The sequence below is a fragment of the Salvelinus alpinus genome, chromosome 7 (assembly GCF_045679555.1).
Source record: "Salvelinus alpinus chromosome 7, SLU_Salpinus.1, whole genome shotgun sequence".
Lineage (NCBI taxonomy): Eukaryota > Metazoa > Chordata > Actinopteri > Salmoniformes > Salmonidae > Salvelinus > Salvelinus alpinus.
Window position 1 is genome coordinate 57,761,620 of NC_092092.1, and position 13,597 is coordinate 57,775,216.

The 13,597-nt window shown below is 41.7% G+C and overlaps 1 long non-coding RNA gene across 2 annotated transcripts in view; it reads right to left on the minus strand.

Moving 5' to 3' along the window:
- LOC139581305 (uncharacterized) overlaps positions 1-13,597 on the minus strand; it is a 244,252-nt gene that overhangs the window by 121,288 nt on the left and 109,367 nt on the right. The window lies entirely within an intron of this gene.

A 13,597-nucleotide genomic window follows, 5' to 3' on the forward strand; every position in this document is an offset into this window, starting at 1 on the left:
AAGAGAGCACCAGGTGGCAGGGATGTGGGCAGGGGGCTTTTGATGCTGACCCCTGGTCTCTGGGCTGGGATGGCCCTAGTCATTGATCCAGCCAAGGGAGGGAGGGGAGCCAGGTGCCCCTGGTGGGGCTTGGAATGAGCTGCCACAGTCTGGGCGTGGAGGAGAGGAATCTGGGCCACACTGGTCCCAGTCACACCACTAGCCCGAGCCCCAGTGTTGACTGGCTATAACATTGTTGACTGGCTATAACATTGTTGTCCGGCTATAACATTGTTGACCGGGTGATGGACTAAGGGCTCGATTCAAGCCGTATCGCCGAAGTTCAGCGCTATAGCGCGATTTAAGTTTAAATGCAATGTTCCCGCGCTTGTGGAGACTGCATTCACAGTAAACTTTGCACATGTCAGCTCAATCGGAAATTACCTTCACATTGTAAGTGCGATATAACGTTGAACTTCGGCGAAACGGATTGAATCGAGCCCTTACATTGGCAGCAATAGGGTAAATATATATATATTTTTTAATTTTAATTTTACCCCTTTTCTCCACAATTTCTCATGGGTCTCCCGGTCGCGGCCGGTTGCAACAAAGCCTGAACTCGAACCCAGAAACTCTAGTGGCACAGCTAGCACTGCGATGCAGTACCTTAGAACACTGCGATGCAGTGCCTTAGACCACTGCGATGCAGTACCTTAGACCACTGCGCCACTCGGGAGGCCCTAAAATATTTATTTTTAACTAGTGTCAATGCAAGGTAACACACTGTGAAAAATGAATGTTGAGTGGTGGTGACTGACAGCCGTGTTAGGTACCCAACCAGATTAAAACAGGAGACACAGACAGAGCAGAATTCCTCACCATTGTCAGGGGTGTAATAACATCAGCCGCTAAATGAATATGAGGAAAAAACAAACACGTTTTTTAAAGTGTGATCATTGAGTGTATTATTTTGGTGTGATGTTAAATCTGAATTTTACTCGAGTGTTGTATAAAATGCATGACTGGAATAAATAGGAGTTAGAGCAAGCCAGTGAGAAATCATTGTTACAAATGTGAGCACCATTACAAATCCATGCATAAAGCTTACTGTGGTGTAGCCAGTCTCTCTCATTCATAATGAGATGATGTCCTGCTGAAGTAGCTGGAAGAAGACATTACCTTGAAATCTGCCAGCATTCCCAACACTGTGTCTGTGTCTGGGCCAGGCTTGGAGGAGGGTTAGTGTTCTCAGTGTCTAAGCACTGTCATTAAGATGTTTACCGCACACATACACACCTGCACACACACCTGCACACTCCACTCACACACACACACACACACACACACACACTCAAGTGCCCACACACACACACACACACACCTGCACACTCCACTCACACACACACACACACACACTCACACTCAAGTGCCCACACACACACACACACCTGCACACTCCACTCACACACACACACACACACACACACACACACACACACACACACACACACACACACACACACACACACACACACACACACACACACACACACACACACACACACACACACACACACACACACACACACACACACACACACACACACACGTGCACACACTCACACAGGGAAATGAACGTGCACATACACACACACAAAAGACATGGACTACAATTCTGACACTTCCCTGGGGCTTGGATGTGAAAGCAGGCTGGATGGAAGAAGAATGAAGATGTGTCTGATTCAAACAGCAGCAAATAGGAGAGTAGTACCTTACACCCAGTGCTCTCTGATAGGTTCTCCTGGCACTCTTCATCTCCGGGTCCGTATCATTGTCTTTAATCACAAGTACACCGACAGTCCAACCCAGAGACAAGACCCAGGGAGGGGTGGAGGGATGGAAGGAGGAACGGAACAGCAGCAGTAGAAGCAGCCAGTGTGTTATTATGAATAAAGCATTAAAACAGTTAGCACATCAAAGCGTACAGGGGCCATGCTATCATATATTAAAGTAACGTACTATAGCTTAATGTTTCCTAAGGCATGTTATGGTGGCGCTGCTTTGATTTGAAATGCATTGTGTGCACGGCGAATGGATTTGTGCGAGTGGAGAGAGAAAGGGTGGCATAGGTGCAGACCATTTAAAACCAACCTCATTGGCTCTTCAAAGCCTTTGTGATTGAGGGTATTTAGTGTGTACTGGTGTAAGAGAGACCCAGATATTTAGCACTTACTGCTGTAGGAGAGACACATAATATTTAGCCCTTACTGGTGCAGGAGAGACCCGGATATTTAGCACTTACTGGTGTAGGAGAGACATGGCTATTTAGTGCTTACTGGTGTAGGAGAGACACGGATATTTAGTGCTTACTGGTGTAAGAGAGACTAGGATATTTAGCGTTTACTAGTGTAGGAGAGACCCGGATATTTAGCACTTACTGGTGCAGAAGAGACCCGGATATTTAGCACTTACTGGTGCAGGAGAGACCCAGATATTTAGCGCTTACTGGTGCAGGAGAGACCCGGGCCAAGGCTGTATAAACAACAGATATGCTGGTGTAGCTGGTGATGACCTACAGTTGAAGTCGGAAATTTACATACGCTTAGTTTGGAGTCATTAAAACTTGTTTTTCAACCAATCCACACATTTCTTGTTAACAAACTATAGTTTTGGCAAGTCGGTTAGGACATCTACTTTGTGCATGACACAAGTAATTTTTCCAACAATCGTTTACAGACAGATTATTTCACTTATAATTCACAATATCACAATTCCAGTGGGTCAGAGGTTTACATACACTAAGTTGACTGTGCCTTTAAACAGCTTGGAAAAATCCAGAAAATAATATCATGGCTTTAGAAGCTTCTGATAAGCTCATTTACATAATTTGAGTCAATTGGATGTGTACCTGTGGATGTATTTCAAGGCCTACCTTCAAACTCAGTGCCTCTTTGCTTGACATCATGGGAAAATCAAAAGAAATCAGCCAAGACATCAGAAAAACATTGTAGACCTCCACAAGTCTGGTTCATCCTTGGGAGCAATTTCCAAATGCCTGAAGGTACCACGTTCATCTGTACAAACAATAGTACGCAAGTATAAACACCATGGGACCACGCAGCCGTCATACCGCTCAGGAAGGAGACACGTTCTGTCTCCTAGAGATGAATGTACTTTGGTGCGAAAAGTGCAAATCAATCCCAGAACAACAGCAAAGGACCTTGTGAGGATGCTGGAGGAAACGGGTACAAAAGTATCTATATCCACAGTAAAACGAGTCTTATATCGACATAACCTGAAAGGCCGCTCAGCAAGGAAGAAACCACTGCTCCAAAACCGCCATAAAAAAGCCAGACCACGGTTTGCAACTGCACATGGGGACAAAGATCGTACTTTTTGGAGAATTGTCCTCTGGTCTGATGAAACAAAAATAGAACTGTTTGGCCATAATGACCATTGTTAGGTTTGGAGGAAAAAGGGGGATGCTTGCAAGCCGAAGAACACCTTCCCAACCGTGAAGCACGGGTGGCAGAATCATGTTGTGGGGGTGCTTTGCTGCAGGAGGGACTGGTGCACTTCACAAAACAGATGGCATCATGAGGGAGGAAAATTATGTGGATATATTGAAGCAACATCTCAAGACATCAGTCAGGAAGTTAAAGCTTGGTCGCAAATGGGTCTTCCAAATGGACAATGACCCCAAGCATACTTCAAAGTTGTGGCAAAATGGCTTAAGGACAACAAAGTCAAGGTATTGGAGTGGCCATTACAAAGCCCTGACCTCAATTCTATCGAAAATGTGTGGGCAGAACTGAAAAAGCGTGTGCGAGCAAGGAGGCCTACAAACCTGACTCGGTTACACCAGCTCTGTCAAGAGGAATGGGCCAAAATTCACCCAATTTATTGTGGGAAGCTTGTGGATGTCTACCCGAACCATTTGACCCAATTTAAACAATTTAAAGGCAATGCTACCAAATACTAATTGAGTGTATGTAAACTTCTGACCCACTGGGAATGTGATGAAAGAAATAAAAGATGAAATAAATCATTCTCTCTACTATTATTCTGACATTTCACGTTCTTAAAATAAAGTGGTGATCCTAACTGACCTAAAACAGGGAATTTTTACTAGGATTAAATGTCAGGAATTGTGAGAAACTGAGTTTAAAGGTATTTGGCTAAGGTGTATGTAAACTTCTGACTTCAACTGTACATACATACCACATGATTAATACTCAGTATAAACAACAACAACAACTAGATTTGGCAAAGATTTTATTCATTTTGCACCTATTATCAGATTACCGAGCACATTCACTGGAAAGAAAAATGTCTCATTTGATGTTACAATTTCTCTTTTTCCGCCTCATAAACCATGAATCCTGAATTTGCCAATATTGCACTAATACTCCTTTAGCAAATGAAGACGGATGGTAGTAAGACATCTTTCTCTCTCTCTCTCTTTGCCCCCGACGCCAGGCAATTATCCTAATCTACCTTCCTCCTCTGCTCCTGCTCTCCTCTCCTCCAACGCATCACGCTGCTATGGACCACCTCTGTGCCTTCATTATCAGCTTTGGGAGTGTCTAATGGCTTGGCTCTCTCACGGCGCAGTCAGATGGAGGAGAGAGAGAATGCTGCTGAGGAAGAGAGACAGAGGGACCGGGGAGCAGGAGGGGGGGGGGGGGGGGGAGAAACAGCACTGTAGGGAGACGGCACTAAAAGTTAACATCTCAATCACTCGGGACAATACTGCCAGAGTCTGTTAGCTTTAGCTTTTCAGATGTCACCCTGAAGACGAATGGCGGTGGGACGAGGTTGTCTGTCACATTGCAATGTCAAAGAGGTGGTGAGGGAAGGACACTTTGGAGGAGGAGACAGATTGTGTGGTGTGTGTGTGGGGGGGGGGGGGGTTCTTCGATCCCTGTGGGGACCTAAAATCCTCAAAAGTCCCCACAAGGATAGTAAAACAAGGAAAATTCTCCCTCTTGGGGACATTTCCCACGTCCCTATGAGGACAAAGGCTATTTTAGCTTAAAGGTTAGGTTTAGCTTTAGGGTTACAATTAGAGTTAGGGTTACAATTAGAGTAAGGGGTTAGTGGTTAAGTTTAGGGTTAGGGAAAATAGGATTTTGAATGGAAATCAATTGTAGGTCCCCATGAGGACAGAAGAACAAAATGTGTGTGTGTGTGTGTTTGTTTGTGGGATGGGATTGGCCAGCCATGGGGTGTGTTTAGGGCGACTGGTCATGTTTTGAGACGGGACAGAGCGGCTGGTGCACCACAACATACAACAGACTCCAACCTTGTCTCTTGGAATCAGCAAGCCATTTAATGTACAGAAGGACTGGGGGTGGCAATTCAGTTGCACTTTGTTTTTTATAGACAAAATGACACCCTTGACGGTTGGAAAAATGTTGGGGTCCCTGAACAGATTTCTGCAATACGAAAATAAAATGTGTGACATCAAGACAGACATTTTCAAACCTAGTTCTGAACCCCTAAAGAGAGCAGTGACAAATGGAACCACACCCACACGCCTTCTGCACCGTGTTTTTGCTCACTCCAAAAATGTCATATAGTCATATACTGTGATATATATATTTTGTGATATAGAATATATTCTATATGGCACAAACATACATGGACTCATTTCAAGTGTACTGTAACTGTACACTCCATGCTTGGAGGAATGGCACATATTGAGATGGTCTAATGTGTGTCTCTGCTTCCATCTAAACATATGATGAGTTACAGTGAATATGGAGGTCTGGCACTACACGCCATTAGAATGGTCCTACAGAGCACTCCATTTAAATGCTAATGTTTAGTAATGTATGTGTTATAAAATGTTTACGACATGCACCCTTCATGAAAACGCTTCAGTCTACACATAAACGTACCACATGGGCGCACCCTCTCACTGAAATGACTCTAGATACAGTATTTAATATTCTGTTGAGTTGCCAAATGCTATGTAAATACAGTACATGGTGAGCTGCGCATAGTCTCAGTGTAGAGCCTGGGTACTGTTTGGTCACCAACAAACAATGGGGGCAGTGTTAGCCTAAAAATTGGCAATAACGCAGTATTAGTCAACAGCCTGAGTCAATACACCCCACTGGGCTGCGTGTCCTCCTACAAACACAACCAATTGCTCGAGCAGGCCTCTGCAACTAGATGGAAACATCAATTACAGTAAATTACACCAAAACAATGAGGAACACTTTAATTTGTTTAATCTCCTGAGCCGTTTTGGATGAAAGCAAGCAACATTGGAGTAAGATAACATTACATAGCTCAACGTTATTACCCCATCCACCCACCCATCCATCCATCCACCCACCCATCCATCCATCCATCCACCCCCCCCAACTTCAATTTATTTTTCAATGTCCGGCCCACTTTATGGATGTAGTTGAATTCCAAATAGGCGGCCTCTGAGGGCTGTCCCACGACCCTGAAAACCCTCGGCAGCTCCACTGTTCATCTGGAGAGCTGCAGGCATTCTGAATTTCATAGCAGAGAAAATAGCAACAGCTCCATTGGAACACAAAAAGCTTTACGTGCTTGTGTAGGGGAGGAAAACACACACATTATGTGATTCAAAAACAATTTGATGTCACAATCCTGAGATATGGCCTCTAAATTCTCTATTGGGTCGACTTTAAAGAGGAGGTGAAAACAATGGAGCGAATACAGAGAAACCACAAATGACTAGTCTTCTAAATTCTAGCTCTTTTCTAGCTACTGAAACAGTAACTATGCACCAAAAGAACTTCAACAAAACACTGTAATGTTTCAATGAGCTGCTTCGCCATGGTCGATTATCAGGGGGGGGGGGGGGGGGGGGGTTGGATGCAGGGGACAGACAGATGAAGATTTGGCTGTTCCAGAAAGCTTTTTTTTGGCGGGGAGGGGGGTGGGGGGTTGGAGTAAATGAAAGACAAATGCCAGTAGTGCCCACTCAGCTATTTTCCCAGTTAAAATCAAAGGCTCCGCTGGACTGGCCTCTCCGCGGGAAACTTGAAATGGGCCCTGCCTTTGTTTGCTGTTGCTAGGAGACCTGCAGACAGCTGAATGTGTTTGCAGTGGGGCACAAGATCAAAAACATTTCCAATATAAATGTTGTAGACTGCCGTGTATTCCAGGCCTTGGCTTGCAACCTACAGAGGACAATTAAAAAGACCAACAAATAAAGATGTCTGTGTGTTGGTCTCGGACTAAATTGAGGATTTGCTAGATTTTTGTTGTTGGCAAAGCAAGGTAGTTTAATAGTGACCGGGTTGCATGTTTCTAACAAGTGGAAGGGTACACCACTGCTCTTTTCTGTAGCACAAACAGTATGACATGTCACACATTGTTACATATTTTGATAATGTTATGGAGCAGTAACATAATAGATTAAAAAATACACAACCATTTTGTATATTGGTTTGGTTAGTCCAATGCTTGCTCTCTCTCACACACACACACACACACACACACACACACACACATCCCCTCGCCCGCAAACAGTGTACCAATCAGGCCCACATCCTGTTTGATATTTATAGGGCTGAAGTTAACCTTAGCCACAATGCTAATTCTAACATTGTTATTGTTTAATGGGCCCCATGATAGTCTGGGTGCCTACACATGTCACTGGGTGCTCATTAGCTATTATTAGGCCGACACTCAACTAATGTCCAAACCTGCTGAGCCAGAAATATTAAGGGCCCTTGATATTTACAATACTGTCATACACTCTTAGAAGAAAAGGTGCTATCTAGAACCTTAAAAGAGTTATTCGGCTGTCCCCATAGGATAATCATTTGAAGAACCCTTTTTGGTTCCAGGTAGATCCCTTTTGGGTTCCATATAGAAACTACCTGGAACCCAAAAGGGTTCTACCTGGAACCAAAAAGGGTTCTCCTATGGCGACAGCCAAAGAACACTTTTGGAACCCTTTTTCCTAAGAGTGCAGGGACCTGAATCATACCAATAGATGTGATGGCCTTCGCAGTGGTTTGAAAGTATAGTAGAGTACTCATATTTTCTATGTTCCTGTTGACTTTCCATGTATGGTCATTTATTGTTTCGATAGGTAAGTAATGTGCCTGTTTGTTTAATGAGAGAGTAACAGTGTGTTCAGTCTGTATGTTGACCAGATCAATGATGAATAAATAGTCCAAGTAAGCCACGCCTCTTAAATCCTCTCCTCATCTTCAATTACATAACATCGTTTGTAGCAATTTAACCAAAATGCATGATCTTACTTTGCTTGTAGCCATGTCTGAAGGATCAAGCAGTCTCCTTCCTTTCAATTCTTCCAATTAGGAAAGGTATACCTTGTGCCTAATGGGTAACTTGTGCGTAATGCGCAATCAAATAACGTAAGACTAGTGTTGCAGTGGCATGTCCCATTTAAACTGATTTGACCCCTCTTGGCTTTCTAACACTACTCAAAGGTCTTAATTTAGTAGGCCTATTAGGAGCCGTGCGTATCTACTCACCCAATATAATAAACAATAAAAGGTCAATGTAATTACGGTGGCTTCGGGTCCAATAACGAAACCTTTTCGATCTGGTAAGTGTGTAATTAAGTTGTGGTTAAAGACGAAATGAGCTAAATTGATATCAAACCTGTGGAATCTACATTATACTTAATGGAACAAGTAAAACTGCGATCGCCACGAGAGTGACCTTTATGTCTGGAACGATTAAGATTAGAATCGTGCTGCGTCCGCCTGTTGTTTTCACAAACTTGAGCCAACTGGCACAGCACTGGCGTCCTCTCCCGGCTCCCAGTCTGCGGTGGTGACTGACAACGAGATACCGCATGGCGTGCATAGATGACAGAAATAGTTGCACGCCAAAGGATAGCTGGAAATTCCTGACAAACATCACGCGACCAGTCGTGAAAGTCGTTAAGTAGGCTAGCTATTAGCGTGAAAAATACCTTCTGTAGGGTGAAGGGCCATGCCTGGCCCATATGTCCATTCACATTTTAAGACACCTGCAGCATCGTAACTATACCCAGTTAGGCTACACTTCGACAAGTATTTGCTATGTAAGTAAATGTAGTCTATTTAGTGGGGGTGTATTCCCATCCGGTGCGTCCTTAATGACTAAAGGCCGCTTTATAGACACTGTCGCTTGATTTGGTGATCCAATAATAGCGCAGCTGGTAAAGTTTCACCAGACGACAGTACAGAGCGCAGCAAATCAGATTCTTGTTGTTTACGTTGTTTACTTTGCATGCCGACTACCAACTTCAAAGCATTTACTTTAGTCCCAGCCCTCAATGGAGAGAGAGATGTTACTGGGCTCTCCAGCTGCTGCACCGAGGGACCCACCCATAGAAATTAAATAATGCTATTTCAATTATCGTTCTATTTCTGTGGACCCACCCATGTGTGACATCACTCAGAGAGCGTAGGCTACTGTACCAGAGCTGTTTTCAAATCGTACATCAGCAGTCTAATCACACGACAGCCGGTTTCTGCAAAGCCCCTGCCTTAAATTAGGTATTAGCCTTTGGACTAGGAATGTCCTGCCATAAATACATGAACAACAGCAGGATAAATCGAAATAGTACCGTACATTGCGTAAGAGATTTGGATTGTGCACTCTCAGACAATTGAGTGCATTCAATTTCTTGATGACGACAACACAATTTCAGTTGTTATATTTGTGTGCTGGGTGTAAAAAATTATAACGTCTGAAACCAGGATATGAATGAAATTTAACCAAACATTGTTGTGTTTGTCTAAAAAAATTCCCAGTCTAAAATGAGTAATATTGTGTTTTAAATACACGCTTGCTCAGTTACAATAAGGGAATAAGATAATAGTTTACTGCATGAATGAACATAATCTGTTGTCACAGCACCAGACTAAAACGAGAAAAAGCATGATCATGCGAAAATGACGATCCAACATGGGTATAGCTAAGTAAGATTAAATATAGGTAATTTAACATGCTATTGTTTGTTTATTAATTGTGCAAGACTATATATGAGACATTTAAACCCAACAATGTAAAGGCCTAAAGGTACACAGGTGGGAGGACTATCAGTGGCTCTTTGTAAATATGAAATACCACACTCTGGAAGACTTGCACTATTTGTCTATATTATTAAAGATCAACAACAAAAACCAGGGGACATTGACAGTAAATTAGAAATGTTGAAATTGGGATCCCAAGTGAAGGGATAAACAAATTATTCTGTAACTGTTTTCAATAGACTAAATAATGATCATGAGACAACAATTATTCTGAAAACCCACCGCAACAGACAGTCTTTTTCGCTTGTCACAATATTAGGCTAAACAGGGAAGTAGGCCTAAACTGTTGAAAGTTTCAACAAGCCAGTAAAAGTTATCCTTCCTCTCGACCTTGGGGCTAATAGTTGACCTCTTGTTGGATGACTGTTGCCTGAACCCTAGTTCCCCGTGGTGACAATAAAATGCCTTGGTTAGGCGTTGTGAAGCAAAGGTATAGCCTGTGTAAGGAAAAAGATTTAGTAACGGTGAGAAAATTGAATTCTTAGTGTGAGGTCAGAGGGTCAAAGTAACCTTTTACAAGCCCCTGAGGGTGTATGTGGAGAGCATCGACATAGAACTATAACAGTTAGGCCTAAATACCATTATCATACCAAAGATTTGTCTTTGTCATCAATCAATAGGCCTATCAATCACCAATTCCACTTGACAATTATTTGCTTTTATACAATAGTTCATTGGGATCACCAACTTTAGGCTAAACAAACAGGTTTTAATATATGGCTGTTTGTCTATCCACACCCTATAGGCCTACATCCTTTCATCATTCTTATTTCAGTTTACATAATACATGTCTGTAGGCCTACATTAACTTATTACTAAACTTCAATTTACATTACATCTTTGCCTTACCTTTTTTTTGTGGCTGGCAACGTGACATTCTTTCTCTGCAGCTCCAAATGTACCATAAAAATCAGTATCACAGTAGCCACTGACTAGCCAAGAAGCTTGCAAACTATTCAACAATGCTAGAAACTTTTCCTCTAAAACATATTAGCTAGCTACGCTCTTGAATAATGCAAACAAACCACATTACACTGCTGAATAATGCAGCAATTCACAAGCATTTGCAGACAATTAAGGGGGTTATTTTCTCGATCTTACAGGCATTTAAATATAGCTTGCAAGACAATAACACAGCTAGCTAGCTATGCTAGCTAGTAACATTACATGTCAAACAAAGCAACAATTTCTGATTGTAGCAGCCTGTATTTTTACTGTATGAATGTTGGGCTCAACCAGACAATTCTGTTTACCCTGCCCTGCTTAAGGCATCCACATGCTTCCCACCCGAAACAGTTCGGAACAGATTGTGCATATATTATGATGACATTTTGTGATGTTCTTGTTCTGTCTTGGGCAATGTTTTTTTCAGCTGTTCTGCACCAAAAAAAAAATTCTTGAGGCAAGACTGAAGTCAGTAGCCGAAGTCCACGCCCCTTCATCAGTGATTGGTCAACAGTCTTGATTCTTCAATGAAGTGTTTGTTGTCATTCAACGATAGATTACCATTTTTTCTGCAAACATCTGTTAGATGTAAAATTGCACTACAAAGATCTCTGAGTTATTTTAGATTTATTCTGACTATTTTGAGGAAGCTAGCTAATACTGGCTAAAGCAAAGGTATTTTAATTAAGGGAGTATGTGAGCAGACTCGTTCGGTTAGCCTAGCCTAGGCGCCTGCCGAACTTGGTTGCTAAAATTCTAATAGTCTGCCTAATTTCAATTTATGTGACAAAACAAGCAAGTATAGTGTAGATAATCATTTTACGTTCTAAACTGCTGCGAAATATATTTTTCAGAAACAAAAATATTGTATTACCAGTTTGAATCTGGTGTACAAAACCCAAAGTAAAAGATGCAAAAACGAAACTTGAGAATGGGAAGTATAGAAATAGCGCACATAGAACAGATCTACCGCTTCTTAGACTTGTTTTCACTGAGAATTACAGATTTATAACACATTTCTATGTGAATTTGGTGGGTAACAGAAAAAGTTACATATTGCAGCTTTAAGTTTTCATTACAGTAATGTCTCTCGAGAATCCATACCATCTCGAGAATCTCTCGAAATTCTCGTCAATGAGAATAGACCCGAAGTCAAATTGGTGAAGGCTTAGTCTAACTGTTCTGGCGAACTGGTGAACAAAAAAAGAGTTGAATTACAATCAACAGAGATGGGCCTAAACAAAATAGGCCTAAAATTATGGGACAGAGCCCTATAAATCTATATAAAAACTGTGAAAGTGACCAGTGCATAATCATCAAGGAGAGAAATTATATATTTAAAATGTAACCTGAGAGAGTTGATCATTTCACATACTTCGAAAAAAAAGTGTTATTAAAGGAGGATTTGGTTTGAGATTCCCTTTTCATTGTGACTTTGATTTTGATGTGTGTGATTTCTGTAATGCAGGGCTCATCTGTAAAATAGACCTTGGTCTCAGTATGACTCCATGATAAAATAAAGATAAAATAAAAAATGTAAACGGTATTATAAAGCGTCAAGACTTGTGGAGACAGAAAGGCGAGGGTGACGTCACAGTCACCCGCCGTGTGTTCGGCGTCTCCAAGTGAAGACTTATCTGCAAAAAGTTTGGACAGACAATGTGGGTGGACAGGGCGTGAAACTACTATCATCATCAGTTTTGAATGAAAGAAAGAAAACATATATTCAACAAAAGGGGAGGCTCATTCCAATTCAGCTGCGTTGTTAGGACAACGAGTACCATCCCTCAGATGATTAGTTCCACTTCAAAAGAATTTACTTTCCGCAGTGAAAACGCCCCCCTTTTGTGTCCTTACATAGGATTTTCACGAGCCAAAAGAAGAATCGTATGTTTAGTCAGTCTGTTTATTTTTTCCTCTGTTCGCACTACAATTGTATTAAATAAATAGAATACTTATCACAATGCACTAGAAGTCTATAAACATGTCCAACTCCCGACTAAAAAGGTGGCTTGCTCAGACATCATCATAGTCTGCGCCAAAGAATAAAGAAACATGACCTAAATAATACAAAAGGTGTAGGATGGCTGTATAACCCGACCCAAAGCCATTTGGGGGTGATTTTAAAAGTTGTAAAGCTATAATCCACAACTCCACCGACATGCAAAACACAAAATGTGGAAAAGTGGAAAATATAGTAGAACGTTTGTTTCAACCCCTTTCATCCCGTAGGTTTAGCACTGATTTGTTGATATATTTGGAAAGAGAAGCGCTAGTTGAAAAAACAGCGCTAGTTACTGGTGAGGTCTTGAAGCGTCAGTATGACGAGCATAAACCCCAATTTTTTGGGAATTCAAAACAGAATTCTCGATTATTTTCTCGTAGATTCACTCTGAATGCCATTTCTTAAATCTGAATTTCAAAATTATTCAATGTTTTACATGGTAAAATACAATGGTAAAATGTCTATATAAACAAAAACAAATTGATTCAATAAAAATGTAATAGTTTCATGGAACAGTGGAGGGCAACAATTCAATATGAACTGACCACAGTCAACATATGGGCTGAAAAAGTTAGTCCCTCTTTGTTAAAGGCCCAGTGCAGTCAAAAACGTGATTTAT